The sequence below is a fragment of the Loxodonta africana genome, chromosome 4 (assembly GCF_030014295.1).
Source record: "Loxodonta africana isolate mLoxAfr1 chromosome 4, mLoxAfr1.hap2, whole genome shotgun sequence".
Lineage (NCBI taxonomy): Eukaryota > Metazoa > Chordata > Mammalia > Proboscidea > Elephantidae > Loxodonta > Loxodonta africana.
Genome location: NC_087345.1, coordinates 10,137,308 through 10,156,182, shown reverse-complemented (window position 1 = coordinate 10,156,182; position 18,875 = coordinate 10,137,308).

Genomic DNA, 18,875 nt, shown 5'->3' with positions numbered 1-18,875 from the left:
CACCAGGGTGGTGTTGTGGGCCGGGGGAGCGGTCTCCCTGTTGAGTGTGGCTTCACAGCCTTTCAAGAGGAAGCAAAGATGGCACATGGAGCCAGGTGTTCCAGGAAAAGGAGGGAGAGGTGATAGGCGGCACAAAAGAAACCAAAAGGGACGAAAAGAACCAACGCCAGCTCAGGGGCCAGGCCAGTGTGGGCATGGTGAATCTAAGCAGCCTGAAGCCAAAGCAGTTGCCTCCCCACCAAGAGACTCTGGCTGGTGGGAAGCAGAGGAGGCCAAGGTTGTGGGGTAGGGAAGAAGAGAGGGGCTAGGAAAGCGTGTCTCACTGGTTACTGGGTACTCTGTTTCCTGCTGGGAGCTTCGTGAAACTGCTTCCCCATGCTCCCCGTCTGCCAGTCTCTGATGTGGGTGGGGTGGGTGAATCTAAGCAGCAGGGACACTGCATCTCCCGGCCGGCAGAGCCACTGCAGCCAGCCAGCAAGCTTGGAGGTAGAGTAGCCGGGAGAGAATGGGGGGTAGGAAAGTGTGTATCACTGGTTACCGGGTGCTCTGTTTCCTGCTGGGAGGCCCGAGAAGCTGTTTTCCCGCGATCCCTGTCTGCCAGTCCCCCGACTGGAGTCCAAGATGGCAGATCTGTGCTGCATTAGTGATGGGGCCCACCACAGGTATCTCTCCTGCTGTCTGTCCTCTGTTGTTTTCTTATTCCATTCGGTGCTTGGCTGAGTTCTCTATCTCTTCACTTGGCACTTCAGGTTCCAGGAATGACATTTGTCTGTGTTTTACTTAGTTTTTCAGGTCTTTGCTGTGGAGGGACGAGGTGGTGCTTCTGTCTATGGTGCCATGTTGGCCGGAAGTCCGCCACTCTTTTTCTTTTAATATTTAGTAAATAGTTATAAACCAACAAGAGGTCAGTAGCCACAATGAAGGGCTTGGGTCCAATATTTGCCCCTTTCTGAAAATATGCCAAACAATTCTGAGCCAGGCTATAGTTCAAAATGGACACTGGTCTTGAATGACCAATATCCGAAAAGAAATGGGAGTAGTGAGACAGCCCCCACAGTGCTGTGTTCTTTACTTGGCTTCCTTCCCTACAGTGTTGAATTGCAAAATCGTTTCCTTTGTTGGGCTCCCCCTACCCTCAGCTTTGCATTTGAATCCTGCTTTTGCTCGGAGGTTACTGTAAACCCCGTGGTGCCTGCATAGTGTGATTAAGAATGTTGCTGATGTAACTTTTATGAACTCCATACTTGTAAACCCTTTAAAAGTAACCTGCCTACCTGCCTACCTGTCCTTGGGAAGCAGTTTCGGCAGCAACAGCTCCGACTGGCTCTGTTTCCACGTACAATGAAATAAAGGTGCCTTTTTGTTCTCTCACCTTGGTCTCTCGTTTTATGAGTCATGCCGAGTAAGGACCTGAGGTTTCCACCAGTAACATTTCCAGGTGTCCAAGGGTGGGCACAGAGCTGCCAGGCCTTTCTTAGGCCTTTCCTGAGCTCTCCTGGTGCCCACGGAGCCGTCTATCACAGTCCTTGGCGCTGCTGCCCCTCAGACGGCCTCCTGGCCCAGATGTTGTATTTATGGCTGGGCCACCGAGCACGCCTTGGCCTAGCTCCATTCCATGCTTTCTGTGCACCTGCTCATGGAAGGACGAGTCTCCAGGAGATGAAACCAGGAGCGCAAAACGGGGAGGGGCTGTGATGACCCAGGCTTTTCGTCCCAGCCGTGCCCTTAAACGGGCAGATGGATGGAATGTTCGTCTCCACTGTGCATGAACGGAGGCCCAGGCTGCAGAGCCAGCAGGAGGCAAGCTGAGGTCTGTGCCTGGCAGCAGGGGACCCCAGGGCTTGAGGAGAGCAGGAAACACCAGGCCCTTCCTGGTTTGTGCCGTTGGACCAAACTCCGCAGGACATCAGAGGCTCTCAGCAGGCAACGCTTTTCATTAGGAATCTCCTAGTCTTAATCTCTTCCCATGGAGTTAAACGGAAATCAGTTGCCACGGGGTCGACTCTGACTCATGGTCACCCCATTTGTGTCCGGGTAGAGCTGTGCTCCATAGGGCTTCAACTGTAGATTATTGGAAGTAAATCACTAGGTATTTGTTTTGAGGTGCCTCTGGGTGGACTCAAACCTTCAACCTTTCAGTTATCAGCTGAGTGCATTATCCATTTGCAACACCCAGGGATGCTCCCAAAACAAAAGGACAAGGCCAAGGTGGTGTGGGTTGGGTAGAGGTGGGTGCACCTGGTTGGTTTTTGTAGGAGGCTTCATCCTGGCCGGCTGCTCTGTTGGGCTGTCAGGATTTCACCACTAGGCAGAATTAAGCTGTCCTGGATCTTATCTGGGAGTCCTGGTGGCACAGTGGTTAAAGTGCTCACCTGCTAACTGAAAGGTCAGCAGTTGGAATCCACCAGCTGCTCCTTGGAAACCCTATGGGGCATTTCTACTATGTCCTACAGGGTCAGTATGAGTTGAAATCGACTTGATGGCAATGGGTTTTGTTTTGTTTTTTTGGGGGGGGAGTGGATCTTATCTGAATTCTATTTCCCTGGCTTCCCCACCCCAAGCTGCCTTGACCTGTTATTTGAAGAAAAGAAAAAACAATCAGGAGATAGGAATCTTCCCCTGTTGTTGTTAGGCATCCTAGAGTCAGCTCCAACTCATAGTGACCCTAGGCACCACAGAAGGAAACACCGCCCAGCCCTGTGCCATTCTCACAATCATTGTTAGCTTGAGTCCATTGTTGCAGCCATTGTGTTGATCTATCTCACTGAAGGTCTTCCTCTGACCCTATACTTTACCAAGAAATCTTCCCCTAATTAATTTAAAAATGGTTCCCAGAAAAGCAGAACAAAGGACATCACCACCCAGGGTGGAGTGCCTTGAATCAGGAACACACAGAAGGAGATGTGAAAAGCTTCCCTCCCACGACATCTAGTGAGCACTGAGAGGCCAGGATACTTGGGCCAGATATGACACTGGGTCCCTACAAAAAAAATACAGAGGGGTGGAAATGGCAGGGCCCTCCCCACTCTAGGCCGGAGGAGGAAGTAGGAGGAAGGGGCCAGAGCCCTGGTAGGTTCCCCACTACCCAGTCCATGGTCCTTCCACCCGACCCACCTCCAGGGCCCTGCCCCCAGCCAGCTACAGTAAGGCTCCTGGAGGTGCGCTGGGTCAGATGCCTGCCAAGCAAAGCCTGGAGAGGGATCCGAGGGGCAGCTTTGGGGTGAGGGACATTCAGGCCCCACAAGGGACAACTGGGAAAGGGAGATCGGGAAGGGGAGCCACAGGATTGCCTGGCCAGTGGAGCACGAGGATGGCTGTGCCATCAAGGGCAAGGCTGCTCCCATCCTGCCCAGGCCCACCCTGCAGAGGCAGAGTGGGGGCAAGACTTGGACATGCCTGGGTCTAGTATCACTTGGCTGTTCATTCCCTGCAAGGCTGTGGGCCCCTCAGAGCCTTCATTTGCTCATCGGCAAACTAGGAAGAATGGTCATTTTTCCTCCCAGGGTTGGGGTGAAGGAGTCCTTACAGGGAGAGGCATGCTGGTGGTGGACAGAGTGCTCTCTCCTGGATTCCTGTTGGGAGAGAAGGCCTATAGTTTCTGTGAGCCGTGGCCTCCCTCCGGAGGCGTCTCCCAGGACATGCATCTTGCTGTGTGTCTGCGCAGCTCCAGCCCTAACCAAGTTATCTAGGCTGTGTGTCTGCGCAGCTCCGGCCCTAACCAAGTTATCTAGCATCTGGCTCCAGCTTCTGCAGATGCCCTCGCCGCTCCTCCCTCTTTCCCTGTCTCCAAATGGACAGGGCCATCTGACTAAATACCAGTTACCGCCCCACGACCCATGACTGGCATTTTTCTCTAGTTGAGAGGAAGAGGGAGTTAGACAAGCAGACTCTCGTGAGTGAGTTCCAGGGAGCCTCTCTCCATCCCCCAAGCCCTACTCAGCCACTGCCTCCTCCTCACCAGGCATTTCTTCCAACGCACCTCTGGGTGGACTCCAACCTCCAACATCTTCCTCCTCCTCCTCAGAAGCCCCCAAATCATCTCCATTTCAGCTATCCCACAGTACCTGGCCTGACGCAGCTCTCCCCACCTTGGGTGGGTCTGTCACCACTGCCAGACTCTGGGCTCCTGTTCTTGAGCTGGGAGCAATGAGGTACAGCCGCTGGAGCCAGCAGTCCCCTCTGCATGCAGAAGTCCTCTGAGCTGTAAAGGTCCTCGTCATCACCATCCTTGTCAAAACAGCACTGGGGCCTGGGCAGGAGCACAGGCTTTGGAGCCAGAACCATCCTGGCGTCCAGCCCTAGCTCCGCTCCGAGCCTCAGATTTCTCCCCTGCAGAACGGGGAGGACAACTGACAGGCTGTGTGAGCTTTAATGGGAGGAGGAGTGTTTGGCTGAGGGCAGTGCCAGTCACACAGCAGACCTCAGAAAGTGGGGCCATAGGGGTCTGTGTCTAAAAAATATAAAGATGGGTAGATGATGCATAGATAGATAATACGTACATAGATGATAGATACATAGGTGACAGATATATATATATGTGTAGATACATACATAGATGGATGATAGATATATACCTAGATACACAGATACATAGATGATAGGTATATAGCTAGATACCCAGATACATAGATAGATACACACATAGATGATAGATATACAGACACACAGATAGAGAGAGCTGCTGTCAGGTGGACTCTGACTCATGGCACCCTTATGTACAAGGGAATGAAACGTTGCCCGGTCCTGGGCCATCTTCATGATCACGGCATGTTTGAGTTCATCATTTCGTCAGTCCATCTTACCAAGGGTCTCCCTTACCCTCCATGGTGCTTTACTCCACCAAACGTGATGTCCTCCTCCAGCCATTGCAAAAGACGTGTCCAAAGCAAGTGAGCCAGACAGTGTTCTGTTATGATCATAAGGTTGTCATTGGCCAGAATATATAAAGAACTCCTACGAATCAATATGAAAAAGAGACTTTAAAAAATGGGCAAAAGACTTGACCAGGAAATAAAAAGACTTGACCAGACACTTCACAAAAGTGGATACAGGAGCCCCCCCCCCCCCAAGGGACACCAGAAAGCGTACACACATTCACAAAAAATTTTGTATCTGACTATTCATAGCGGCTTTGTTCATAATAACCCCAGGCTGGAAGCAACCTGAATGTCTATCGATAATAAGAATGGATACATAAATTGTGGGCTTGTTCACACATTGGGATAGTATACAACATTGAGAACAAAGAAACTACAATAACACAACAACGTGGATAAATCTCACGCACATGTTGAGTGACAGAACCAGACACAGAAGAGTCCAAACTGCATGCATCCATTGACAAAAAAAAGTACAAAAACAGGCAATGTTCTCCCCAAAAAGTTAAACATACAAACAGCAAATGGCCCAGCAGTTCCATTCCTAGGGATACCCAAAAGAATTGAAAGAAGACACTCAAACAGGTCCTTCGATATCTATGTTAATTTGGTATTATTCAGAGCCACCAAAAGGTAAACAACGGAAGTGTCCATCACAGACGAATGGATAGACACAATGTGTTATACCCATACAATGGAATATTATTCAGTCATGAAGAGAAATGAAGGCCTGCTACATGCTACAACATGGGTGAGCCTTAAACACATTATGCTGAGTGAAATAAGTTAGACACAAGTGAACAAATACTGTATGAATCCACTTTTATGAAATACCTAGAATAGATAAAAGCATACAGACCAAAGTTTATTAGTGGTCACCAGGACTGGGGGGTGGGGGGGTGGGAGGTTATTGCTTCCGGGTACTGAGTTTCTGTTTGGGGTGATGAAACACTTGGGAAATAATGGCAATAGTTGCACATTGCAAATGTAATTAATGTCACTGAATTGTACATCTAAAAATGGTTACAATAGCAAATGTTATATCTGTTTCATCACTGTTCTGTATGTTTCCATGATGACCACAAATCCCATAAGGTTTAAACCATTATTTTGCTTCCAAAATGCATGTGTGTAAGTACTCAGAATGTGAACTTAGAGAAAGAAATTTGTCTACATTTGTGAGGCTCTCTGGCAGTAACTATAAGTCATTAGAGACCCGCAAGTCGTAAAGAAGCTGTTTAGAAAATTTCTGAACTTAGACACAGAAACATAGAAGCCTGTAAAGTATGTAAACAACCTTTTAAATTCACTTTGACTCAGCATGCTGTGACACGAGAAAACATGACATAAATCTAAACAACCCCTGTCTTAGTCATCTAGTGCTGCTATAACAGAAATACCACAAGCAGATGGCTGTAACAAAGAAAAGTTTATTTCCTCACAGTAAAGTAGGCTAAAAGTCCAAATTCAGGGCGTCAGCTCCAGAGGAAGGCTTTTTGTTTCTGTTGGCTCTGGAGGAAGGTCTTTCTTGTCAATCTTCCCCCGGACTAGGAGCTTATTTGCTCAGGGACCCCGGGTCCAAAGGATGTGCTCTGCTCCTGGTGCTGCTTTCTTGGTGGTAAGAGGTCCTCAATTCTCTGCTTGATTCCTTTTCCTTTTATCTCTTGTAAAATAAAAGGTGGTACAGACCACACCCCAGGGAAACTCCCTTCACATTGGGTCAGGGATGTAAATTCCACCCTTAATCCTCCTTAACATAATATTACAATCACAAAATGGAGGACAACCATGCAATACTGGAAATCATGGCACAGCCAAATTGATACAAACATTTTTTGGGGGGACATAATTCAATCCATGACAATCCCCCTAATCTCTAACCTTGAAGAGAAAGATGTGCCAGTCAGCTACTCTGTAACCCTGGAGAAAAGACAAAACATATGGGTCTTATGGCATCATCCTGGCCTTTGTTGTGTGGAGCCAAGGTGACAAATTCCCATATAAACCCTAAATTTCTGCTCACTCACTGAGAGAAAGCAGAGATGGAACTGAGATCCTTTCCACCACCGCTGACCTTGGAACCTGGTTACGAGGGACCTCTGCCGAGTTTGAACTGTGGTTAAGCCTTCCTCCTGAAACCTCTCTTTAAAGGCAGAAGTCTAAGACCGAATCAGCGTTGTAATGGTTAATCCTGATTCTCCAATTTTAAATGAATGTTGTGAGGTCTTCCTCGCGGGCCTCGTCATGACTACCTTGCAATCAATTAACGAGTTCATGGATGACAAACCTGAATTTCTCTCTGTTAATTTTCTAAGATAAAATCCTCCAAAACAATCACAATAAAAAAATTACAAAAAAACCCAGGCAGTGTTAATCCACGGGAGCGGGAAGATGCGACCGGGAGGTTCCATGCGGGCATCACTTGTGAAGATGTATCGAGCTATGTTTATGTACGTTTTTGTGGTATGAAATGCTTTAACACAAAAATCTAAAGACTGACAATAATAATTTTTGAACCAACATCAGAGCCCGTACCTGGAAGGAGGCTGGCGTGGTTGACGGCCTTTCTGGAATGTGTTGTTATCTGGCTTCACGAGGCATGTTAGCTGTAGACCTTGCTGTTCCCTTACTCTTTATTTCTACTCAACTAGAAAATCCTAGCTGCCAACTATAGGCAATTGGGGCTGGCAGCTGATGTGTGGGGGCCTGTAACGGTCAGTTTTCTGTGTCGACTCGGCTAGGCTGTGGTCCCTAGCCATTCCATCAAACCCTCAGCTAGGTGTTGTGTGAAGGTATTTTCTAGATGCAGTTATGGGTAAAGTCTACAATCAGTTTACCTTCTGTAAAGGAGATCCTCCTGGATAATCTGGGTGGGCCTCAGTCAATTGAAAGACCTTAAAAACAGAACTGAGATTTCCCTGAGGAAGAAGGAAATCCGGCCTGTGGGCTGTGGCATTAGCCCGACAATTCCACTTTGCCCTTGTGGAAGGCCTGCCTTCCTGATTTCCAGCTTGCCTAGCCAGTCCCCAAATATCCACTAAACCAATTCCTTGTAGGAAATCTCTTTCATTATCTTTATCTCTCTCCTCCTGACCTTTTTCTCTCTTTCCCTCATCTTTCTCTCTCATCTATCTATCTGTCTGTCTGTCTGTCTATCTATGGGCATTGGTGGTTCAGTGGTACACCAAGGAGATGTGTCCTCAGTGGCTGCAATTTGACTTCATTCACAATTTTCCCTATTTCTTTCACGACCAAATCGAGGTTCAGAGGATATTGTTGTCAACTCGTTGTTGTTGTTAGGTGCTGTTGAGTTGGTTCTGGCTCATAGCGACCCGATCTATGTACAAAAGACTGAAGCACTGCCCGGTCCTGTGCCATCCTCAAAATTGTGGTTATGCCTGATCCCATTGTTGCAGCCACTATGTCAGTCCATCTCATCGAAGATCTTCCTCTTTTTTGCTGATCCTCTATTTTACCGAGTACAATGTCCTTCTCCAGGGACTGATTCCCTCCTGATAACGTGTCCAAAGTATGTGAGACAAAGTCTCACCATCCTTGTTTCTAAGGAGCATCCTGGCTGTACTTCCAAGACAGAATTGTTCATTCTTCTGGCAGTCCATGGTATATTCAACATTCCTTGCCAACACCATAATTCAAAGGCATCAATTTTTCTTCAGCCTTTGGTTTTCCTTATTCCTTAAGCTGCCAACTAGCCTCTGTGAATAACAGGCAGAGTGGGAAGACTTTCACACCAGCCTCTTTTACTGCAGGGATATGTAGTTAATGATCCCTGGGGACCGATGTCAACCTGACTTTTCCTCTGTATTTTGAAAAAGCCAAGTAGCAATTAATAAACACACACCCACACCTGCATGCATATGAGAGTGAGTACGTGCACACACACACACACCATCTCTTCTGAGCAGGGATTTTCAGTGATAAATGGTCATCGTGCACTTCTCTGTCATGTACGCACTGCACAGACACCTGAGAGGGGACATCGAAGGTACTGTCCAACTGTCAAACAGAACGTCCGCTGGTCCCTGCATGTGGTCTTAATTGCCATGGCATGTGGCATGCAACTGGTATTATATGACCCCCAATGGTGTCTTTTTACAAAACTGCTTTATTGTGGTAAAAATACATACGACAAAACCTTTGCCCATTCAACGTTTTGTACATGTAGAATTCAGTGACATTGGTTATGTTCATCACGTGGTGTAACCATTGTCACTACCCACTTCCAGATTACTCCACCACCCAATGATGTCTTTTTTTAATTTCTTGTTTTTGTTGGGACTATACACAGCAGACTGATACACTGATTCAATAATTTCTACACGTACAAATTCAGTGACATTGGTTACAGCCTTCAAGTTGGGCAGCCATTCTCCCTCTCCTTTTCTGACTTGTTCCTCCCCCACTGACATAAACTCACTGCCCCCTAAGTGTCCTACCTAATCTTTCAAGTTGCTGTTGTCAATTTGATCCCATACAGATAGTTCTTAAAAGAGCACGATGCTCAAGGCAGACATTCTTAAAGGTGTCTTTTGATAAAGGCATTTTACCAACAGCATGTTGTACTTTCTGAACATAATACAATTAAGCCTCGTTATTCAAGGCAGTTATGTTCTACTAAGTCATCGAAAACACTGAATTAGCGACTACAGAGCCATTGCTGCCGGCGGAAGTATAGGGTTAGGCTCCTGCGAGCCTCTGCTCACAACATTTTCTTCAGTTGATCAATATATAACCTTGCTTTATGTGTTAGTGTTTAGACGCCTTATTTACTATATATCGTTGAGTCATTGAGCTCACAGCCAACAGCACTATGACTCGTGCCTAAACAAAGTTTATCTATCACACGTATTTTTGCTATGAGGCATGTCACAGCCTTCTTGCATTTAGGAACACGAGACAGCACATGAGCACTATGCTTGGAAGCCATTTTAAACAGTGAAATCATCAAGAAAAAGTGGAAAAATGTTGCAATAAAAATACTACAAAAAGGACACTGGCTTATTGCACTGCAGTAAATTACTTAATACGGCCATTCAGGCAGGAGGCTTCCTGGCCAAGTGGGGTACCTCCGGGCACTTATCAGCAGAGCTAAAAGAGCTTTGAAACACTTGCCCAAGCAGGGCAGAGGCTGGGCCGGACCAAGAGGCCCACGGGCCAGAGATAAACCTGCCAATGGGCCTGGCTAAAGTAAGCTGGTTCTGGAAAAATCCCAATGGGTTTACCTGCAGAGACCATGGTGCTTTCTTTGACAGTGAGCTTCCTGCCACTCCCACTAACGGGCAAAGTCATTGTACTGGGAACCAGTGGGTCTTGGATCCAACAGAATCGATTTCAGCTCTTCATTGTCGTCCTTCCTACAAGCTCCTTTGGTTTCTAGCTGCTGTGAGAAAGCGACACACCTGCAGGCTGCCCACCCAGAGGGGTGGATCCTGTCTCTGCATCCACGTTGCCACCCTGATTCTGTGTTGATGTTTACAACGCTGTTCTGAGTAATAGAACTTAAACCACTCTTTCGCCCACCACATTTCTGCCTTCGTGGATCACTTTGAGCGGTGTATCCTAACTCTGAGTTGTAGGGCTATAACATAATACCATAGTAACAAAGAAAACGCAAATACAACACATGTAAACTGTAACAGGCAAATGATATGAAAATTGGCTACCTGAGAAGAACTGGCTAGCCCTTGTAGCTCGTGCACAATGTCTGAGACTTAATGACTCCTAAGAACATGTGGACATTTATTTCTGTGACGAGTCCTCACTAATCTTATATTGCACATTTGTGAAATTCATGTAAGCAGTGGGCTCGTGGCTTTTTTCTCAATAAGCGCAAACTCTCCAGAGAAGCCCTTGCCTGGTGACTAGGGACTGCTCAGACCCAACGTAGAGAAACCTGAGCTATGGGGATGGGAGAGAAGATCTGGGGTGATCTCTGCCTTCCAGGCCTTACAGCCTAGCAAGAAGATGGGCAATATCACAGAAGAAATATGTTGAAATAATGAGGCAATGAGTCAGCTTGGACACCCAAAGACCTGGGTTCTAATCCTGACCTCACCATTTACTGTGTCATTACATAACCTCTCAGAACCTTGGCTTCCTCACCTGTGCATTGATGATAAGACTATCTTACATGGGTTCAGAGATGATATATGCAAAGTTCCTGACACAGAGTAGATGCTCTGGCAATGTGTTCCTCTTTTTCTAGAGGACACATGCTATTCTGTGTGTCCTGAATCCTTCCCCAGGCTCCTGGGAGCCCCATGGCCACCCCCACCCCACTGTGTGGTTCCCACAGGAGCACCAGCTCTTATGTGACACCCCTACTCAGGCCACTCTTGATTGGTTAGGGGGTGGGCCCCTGCCTCAAGCAGAGCCAATCAGAGTCCTTCCCTGGGATTTTGTTTTTAGCCTGGAGTCAGTGTGTTAGCTTTTTGTGGCTGCTATAATGAAGTACCACAACCTGGGTGCCTTAACAACAGAAATCTATTGTCTCACAGTTCTGGTGGCTGGAAGTCCAAATTCAGGATGTTAGCAGGCCATGCTCTCTCTGAAGGCTCTAGGTGAAGAGCCTTCCTTCTGGTGGCCCCAGGTGTTCCTTGATTTGTGGCAGCATCACTCCAGTCTCTGCCTCCATGGTCACATGGCTGTCTTCCTTCAGTGTCTTTCTGTGTCTTTTCTCTTTTATAAGGACCCCAGTCATATAGAGCATTAGGCCCCACCCTACTCTGCGATGACCTCATGTTAACGAATTACCTCTGCAGAGGTCTTAGTTTCAATAAGACTGCATTCACAGGTACCCATCTGCCGTTGAGTGGATTCCGACTCCTAGTGACCCTGCAGGACAGAATAGAACTGTAATCTGTACCAAAGCAGACTGCCATGTCTTTCTCCTGGGGAGTGGCTGGTGGGTTTGAACTGTGGACTTTTCAGTTAGCAGCTGAGCCCTTAACCTGTGCCACCAGGGCTCTGGACATTCACAGGGAGAGGACACAATTCAACCCATAGCAGTCAGCGTCTCCCAGGTGGAGGAAGAAGCAAGGTGTGAAGTTCAGGAGCTGCTGGCCACCCTGTTTCTACCTGGCAAAGAAAGCCATGGAGAATGACAGAGAACGGAGCTAGGTGGTGAGAGGCTTGGGGAGAAAGTCCTGCTGTGTTAGCATTTCTGATCCTAGTCATTCCCGAGGCCCCTGCTGCCCCCAACTTTTGGTGTTGGTGTCCAACCCTTCCATGGGGTCCAGCAGGACCACAGCAGCCCAGCTCTCACCCAGCTCCATCTGGATGCCAGACTCAGCATCGTCACAATCCTCCTCCACAGCCCCGTAAACAAAACCAAACATGCTGAAAGCTTTGAAGAAGAATCTCAGTCTGGTGGGACGTTCATGAGGTAAAACAGCCACCTGCAGACTTCTCCAACTTCCTCTTTCCTTTCTTCCTCTCTCTAAAGTCCCCCACGGCCAACGCCACCATGCCCACACCCACCAGGCCCCAGGTCACAAGCTTTGTCCTCTCTCCCCACCACCTCCAAAGTTTCCTCTTTCCGAGAACAGTTCAGCTACACAACACCACAAAACCAAGCTTCGTAGTGCCCCAACTGCGACGCCCTGTGGTTCTGTGAGCAGGTACCTGGGGGTCTCTGTTCATCTACACCACAGCTCTGGGACAGTTTGGGACCCTCTGCCCAGAGGGGTGATGCCATGTTCCTGGTGGTACCTGAGCCCTTTCTGATTTGTGGCCTAGCCCCACCCCCACCACCTCCCCTCCTGGGAGGGGGCCATGACGCTTCCCTGGAGCACGCTAGGGCTATCCCTTTGTGGGGGCCTGCTGGAGAAGGCGTGTAGCAGGAGGAGGCTCATCTGACAGCCAGGTCTCCGGGGAACCCGGAGGAGCTGGGGTATTTGTATCTACTACGGCTCTTTGAGTTGGGGTTAGGCCCTGTACCCACGGCCGGCCCTCTGGCTCCTGAAAGGCTAGGCGGTTGGCGTCTTCAAAGCCAAGGCTTTTGTTCCCGCTGGGTGGGGCCTTGTACATAATGCCCTGCCTACCACAGTGAATGGAGAAGGTTGGCACGCTCTGCTCCCAGGCCGGGGTCCTTTTTGTCCTTGAATGTCTCCTGCATGCCAGAGCCTGACAAGGCTTGGCAGTGGCACTGGGGTGGCCCTTTGTGTCCAAGCCTGCTCCACAGGGAGAGATTGCTGGGTCGGGGGGGCAGTCTCAGACTCGGGTGGGTATGCCTCTGAGATGTCTGATGGGTGGGAACTGGCTGGGGCCTGACCTGCCTGCCTGCCTCAGTGATACCCAGAGGCTGCCTCAGTCGCAACCTGAAACTGGGCTTTGCTCTCATCAACAGTCAACAGCCTGTCTTCCTTTTCCTAAACTAGCTTCGTTGACAAGCTGATGGCACTTCCCATCTCACCCCTCACCTCCACCCCACTTTCCCATCCCCCCACTCCCATCTCTGGGGAAGTCTCCTGTATCCTAGGGACCAAATCAAAAACCAAACCTGTTGCTGTTGAGTCCATTCCAACTCATGGTGACCCCGTGTGTTACAGAGTAGAACTGCACTACATAAGGTTTTCTTGGCTGTAATCTTTACAGAAGCAGATTACCAGGCCTTTCTTCCATGGCACTGCTGGGTGGGCCTGAACCGCCAATCTTTCAGTTAGGAGTCATCCTTAACACTTCTTTCTACATTTCTGCCCACTGGCTGGCTCCTGCCGGGCCTGATTCTCCAAGCTGCCTCCCTAGCATTGTGCTGTGATGCTCACTGCAGAGGCCTGAGAGAAATCCTTGAATCCAGTGACCATTCTCTGGCATTGGTGGGTCTCTTTTGAAGGCTGTCGGGCATTGGGCCCCGGGGATGTGGACTTTGTGACTGTGAGTCCCTTCGTGGCATCCAGTGCCAGACCCAAACCTTATGCCTTATGCTTATGCTATTTATTAGGAGTCCCTGGTAGTGCAAACGGTTAAGCACTGGGCTACTAACCAAAAGATTGGCGGATTGAACCCACCCAGAGCCATCTTGAAAGAAAGGCCTGGCGATCAGCTGTGGAAAGGTCACAGCCTTGCAAACCCTATGGAGCAGCTGTACCCTGCACACATGGGCCGCCACGGAGCAGCTCTGCCCTGCGCGCGCGGGGCCGCCATGAGTCAGAATGGACTCGACGGCAACTGGTTGTTACCTACTGGCTTTTTAAATTTTGTAATTTGCTCTGATTTCTTTACTGTCTTAGAAAATTTTATGGTGGCAAAATATATATAACACAACATTTGCCACCGTTTTAAGTGTCCAATTCGGTGGCACTAATAACTTTCACTACATTGTGCAACCATGACCTCTATTTATTTTCAAAACATTTTCATCAAAACATGAAACACACAGAAACTCTACCTATTAAACAATAACTTCCCATTTCCCCCTCCCCCAGCCCCCGGTAACCACTAGTAAACTCTAGTCTCTAGATGCTTGCCTGTTCTAGATATTTCATACAAATGGGGTCATACAATACGTCCTTTTGCATCTCGATTACTTCCTTCAGCGTCACGTATTTCAGGTTCATTCATGTCATCGTAGTTTGTATGATTAATTTGCTCTTAATATTTACTTTCACTCCTAATTCTAGATTCATAGTTTTTGTGTTTTGTTTTTCATAAAGAAAACACCAAAAACCTGTTGCCCTTGAGTCGATTCTGACTCATACCAACCCTAGAGGACAGAGTACAGCTGCCCCTAGGGTTTCCAAGGAATGCCTGGTGGATTCGAACTGTAGACCTTTATGGTTAGCAGCTGTAGTTCTTAACCACCACGCCACCAGGGTTTCTTTTCATACAGAGTCACCCAAAATGGTCTGCTTAGTCTCAGACTATGGTTCCTCCTGGAGGCAGCCCTGCCAGCTTGGGGTGGCTGCCACCGTGTCCCTTGGGGATGGGGGTGTATGTCAGGACCCCCAGGGTCACGTTGGGTCTGTTTCCAGCTCTCTGTCAATAACAGGGAGGGTGGGCTTTTTGCTCAGTGTCAGGGGTTTGATTTAATCCAAGATTCAGCTGGTACTGCCCAAGAGTGAAAACGCCCTGACAGGCCCCCTGAGTATAACCAGGCTTATTTAGCAAAGCTCCCATGGGCAGCTTGATCCTCCACCTGTGCCCACTTGGGGCCAGACCCCTCCCAGTGGCACATCTCAGTTCCTACATGGCAGAGACCCAGGATGGGGAGGGGAAGAGCATCGCCAGAATCACACTGCCCATCTCAGCTGGGCCACTTCCCAGCTGCCTGTCCTTGGGTGCCACTCTGTGCCTCAGTTTCCCCACCTGTAAAAGCAGCTCATGTTGGTGCTGACCTCAGAGCGGTTGTGAGGATGAATGAATCACCACACTGGCCACTGCGTCCTGCACTTCAGTGTTTCGTGCCGTGCCTCTTCCAGAGACGGACCCTGGCACGCACCACACCCTGACCCTCCTCTCAGACCCCCAGCAAGCCTCTAATGGTCACTTAGGGATGGAACCCCAAGTCGCTGTCCTGCATGTCACACTCGCCCACTGATCCAGCCCCACTGACCTACCCCCTCTGGCTTAGCCGTGAGAGGCCCAGACTTGGGTTCATCTTAACCCTGAATAAACACTTCTCCTTCTCTAGGCTCCAGAATGTTTATAAAAAATACGAGGCGGCGGGGGTGGGGGGGGGCACTCAGGTTCCTCCTGCCTGGGCAGGAAGTGGCAAGGTTTTTGTTCCCTGTGGGCCAGGGCTAGGAGTGGGGTGGAGGTCAAGTCAGAGGCCACAACTGGGATGTCGGGGGAAGGCGATCGGATCAGAGGTCAGAGCTGGTAGGTGGTGGTGGGGAATCAGGTCAGAGGCCGGGACTGGGGGTGAGGGTGGGGATGGGGTCAGAGACCAGGACTGGGGGTGAGGGTCTGGATTGGTTCAGAGGCCAGTTGGTGGGGGTTGGGTCAGAGGCCAGGACTGGGAAGTGGTGGTGGGTGATGGGGTCAGAGGCCAGCACAAGTGTGAGAATTTTTGGGGCTCTCCTGCATTACCCCCAGTGTAACCCTGAAGCACAGGGATCTGCTGGAAGAAGCTCCAGTGCTGGCTGGAGGCTTGAGAAACGATGGCCCAAGGCCCAGAGCCAGCAAGACTCAGCCCTGTGCCTGAGAGAGGACCAGCCGGGGAAGGAGGGCTCAGGGCTGCCACAGGGAGGGGCACTGGGGAGGGGAGAGTGGAGAGGGCACCCCAGGCTTCTCCAGGGGGTCAGACTGGAACTCTGGGCATGATATTGGGGTTAACTGTGTCGCTGTGGGCAAGCTCTTTAGTATCCCTGAGCCTGTCTCCTCATCTAGAAATAGAAATCTTACTGCTGCTCCCTAAGAGCTACTGTGAAGATTACGTTTGCCAGGTATAAAGTGATTGTGAGTCTTGTGTCTAGCATCTGTTCTCCCATTTTTTACTTGTTTGTTGCTGGATGTCGTTGAGTCAGTTCTGATTTGCAGCGACACTGTGTAACAGAAGGAAACCCTGCCCGGTCCTGCGCCATCCTTACAAAGCTTGTTAGGCTTGAGCCCGCTGTTGCAGCCACTGTGTCAACCCATCTCATTGAGGGTCTTCCTGTGTTTTACTGACCCTCTACTTTACCAAGCATGATGTCCTTCTCCAGGGACTGATCCCTCCTGATAACATGTCCAAAGTACGTGAGACGTAGCCTTGCCATCCTCATTTCTAAGGAACATTCTGGTGTACGTCCTCCAAGACAGATTTGTTCATTCTTCTGGCAGCCCGTGGTATATTCGATATTCTTCACTAACGCCATAATTCCAAGACATCAATTCTTCTTTGGTCTTCCTTATTCGTTGTCCAGCTTTTGCGTGCATATAAGGGGATTGAAAATACCAGAACCTTATTTCTACTATGCATGTATGTGGAGGGGGGGACACAAATAAATAAAAATATTTCCCAGCCTCCCTTGCAGCTTGGAGTGAACCTGTGACAAGGTTCTGGCTGTTAAGATGTAAGAGAAAGGAGCAGGTGGGGCATCCCGGGAATCTTTAAAGAACCAATGTTCACACTTTTGTCCCTTTGCTCTCTCTTTCCTCCTGCCTGGAATGAAAATCTGATGGCTGGAGTTAGGCAGCCATCTTAAGAGCATGCAGATAAAGGTCACACCATGAGGTTGGCAGAGAAATGGCGAGCTAGCTTGGTCCCTGGTGATAGCGTGCTGCCACTTTGCCAGCCCCACGCTGTTCGCCTCAGATTGCTTTGATGTGCAAGAAGGGCAAACCTCTCTGTATGTGGACATGTTTTGGGGGTTCTGTCTCCAGTAGCTGAACGCAAGTCTTGACTGACACAGCCTCACGCCTGACAAATAGTAGGTTACTCGTCAAATGGCAGCAGTGGTTCTGTTTTGGTTGGACTTTGTGGGGAGGTAGGTTTAGATTTTATTTAAAAATCATCCACTGTCTTAAAACATTTGAAGCTTTCCTTACTTGGCCCAGAACATCTCTGTCTCTGGGTTCTCCTCCTACCTCCCAGCTGTTTCCTAATTGGTCGTCTTAGACGCTTCCTCCTTGACTTCTGACCTCTCCCAGCATCTCCTCTGCTCTGTCTACACTCCCACTCTGGGTGACCCCATCCAGGCTTGGGGTTTTGAATGCCATCTCTCCCCCAAGACTCCCAGATGCGAATCCCCAGGGCTCCCGACTCACAGCATCACAGACTATCACCTCCAAAATCAAACTCTACATTTCTTCCCCCAAACCTGCCCATCCCTCAGCCTGCCTCATCCCAGCTGCCCATGTCCCAAACCCTGGAGTCATCCTTGACTTCCTCGCACTCTCCATTCTAACCCATCAGCAAATTCTGTGGGCTCTACCTTCAAACTGGTGAATGAAATGAAAATGGAGGCCTGTGATTGACAGAATAGCATCGTTGGTGGCTGAGTGAACAACCCCTAAGACCAGGGGCAGGCTAACCAGTAAGCACACTAGCACCAGCTTACAGTAAGTGAGATATGCATGGGCTTAGTTGGGTTTACCACATGATCTGGTGAACAATAGGTGAAATTGTGCACTACAGATTAGTAAGCACATGTAAGCCCATATGTACCTTCCTTATTGGGTAATCCGTCCCTGCCTCAGACTGTTCTTTACGGAACAAGCCTAGCTTTCCTGTAAATCAGGCCATCTTCTTTGATCAATGAGATTCTGACCTCAGTTCCACCCTTGTTGACCAATGAAATCCTGAGAGTGTTTCAATAGTAACTTGTATAAACCAATCCAAAATAAACCTTTGCTTCCTACATTTTATCACTATTAGCCAATCTCTGCTGATACTAGGTGGAGTACCTTCCCACCTGTGGTCTGGTGCTACCTAATTCACAAATCTTTTGCCTGAATAAACCTCATCTAATAGATTGATTTTATTATTGACTCAGTTTCTTTTGACAAAACTATAGCCAGGATCCGACCACTTCTCCCCACCTGCCCACCACCCCTGGGTCGAATCTCCATCACCTCTCTTTCCTGTAGTGCAGTGGCTTCCTCACCTGGCTCCCTGCTCCCACCCTTGCCTCCTGTGATGGTGAATTTTCTGTGTCCACTGGGCTAGGCTATTGTTATGGATTGAACTGTATCCTCCCCACAAAATGTGTTTCAACTTGGTTAGGCCATAGATTCCCAGTGTTGTGTGATCGTCCACCATTTTGTCATCTTATGTGATTTTCCTATGTGTTGTAAATCCTACCTCTATGATGAGGCAAGATCAGAGGCAGTTATGTTAATGAGGCAAGACTCAGTCTACAAGACTATGTTGTATCTTGAGTCAATCTCTTTTGAGTTATAAAAGACAGAAGTGAGCAGAGAGACTGGGGGACCTCATACCACCAAGAATCCTTTGGACCTGGGCATCCTTTGGACCTGGGCCCCCTGCACTGAGAAGCTCCTAGACCAGGGGAAGATTGATGACAAGGACCTTCCCCCAGAGCCAAAAGAGAGAGA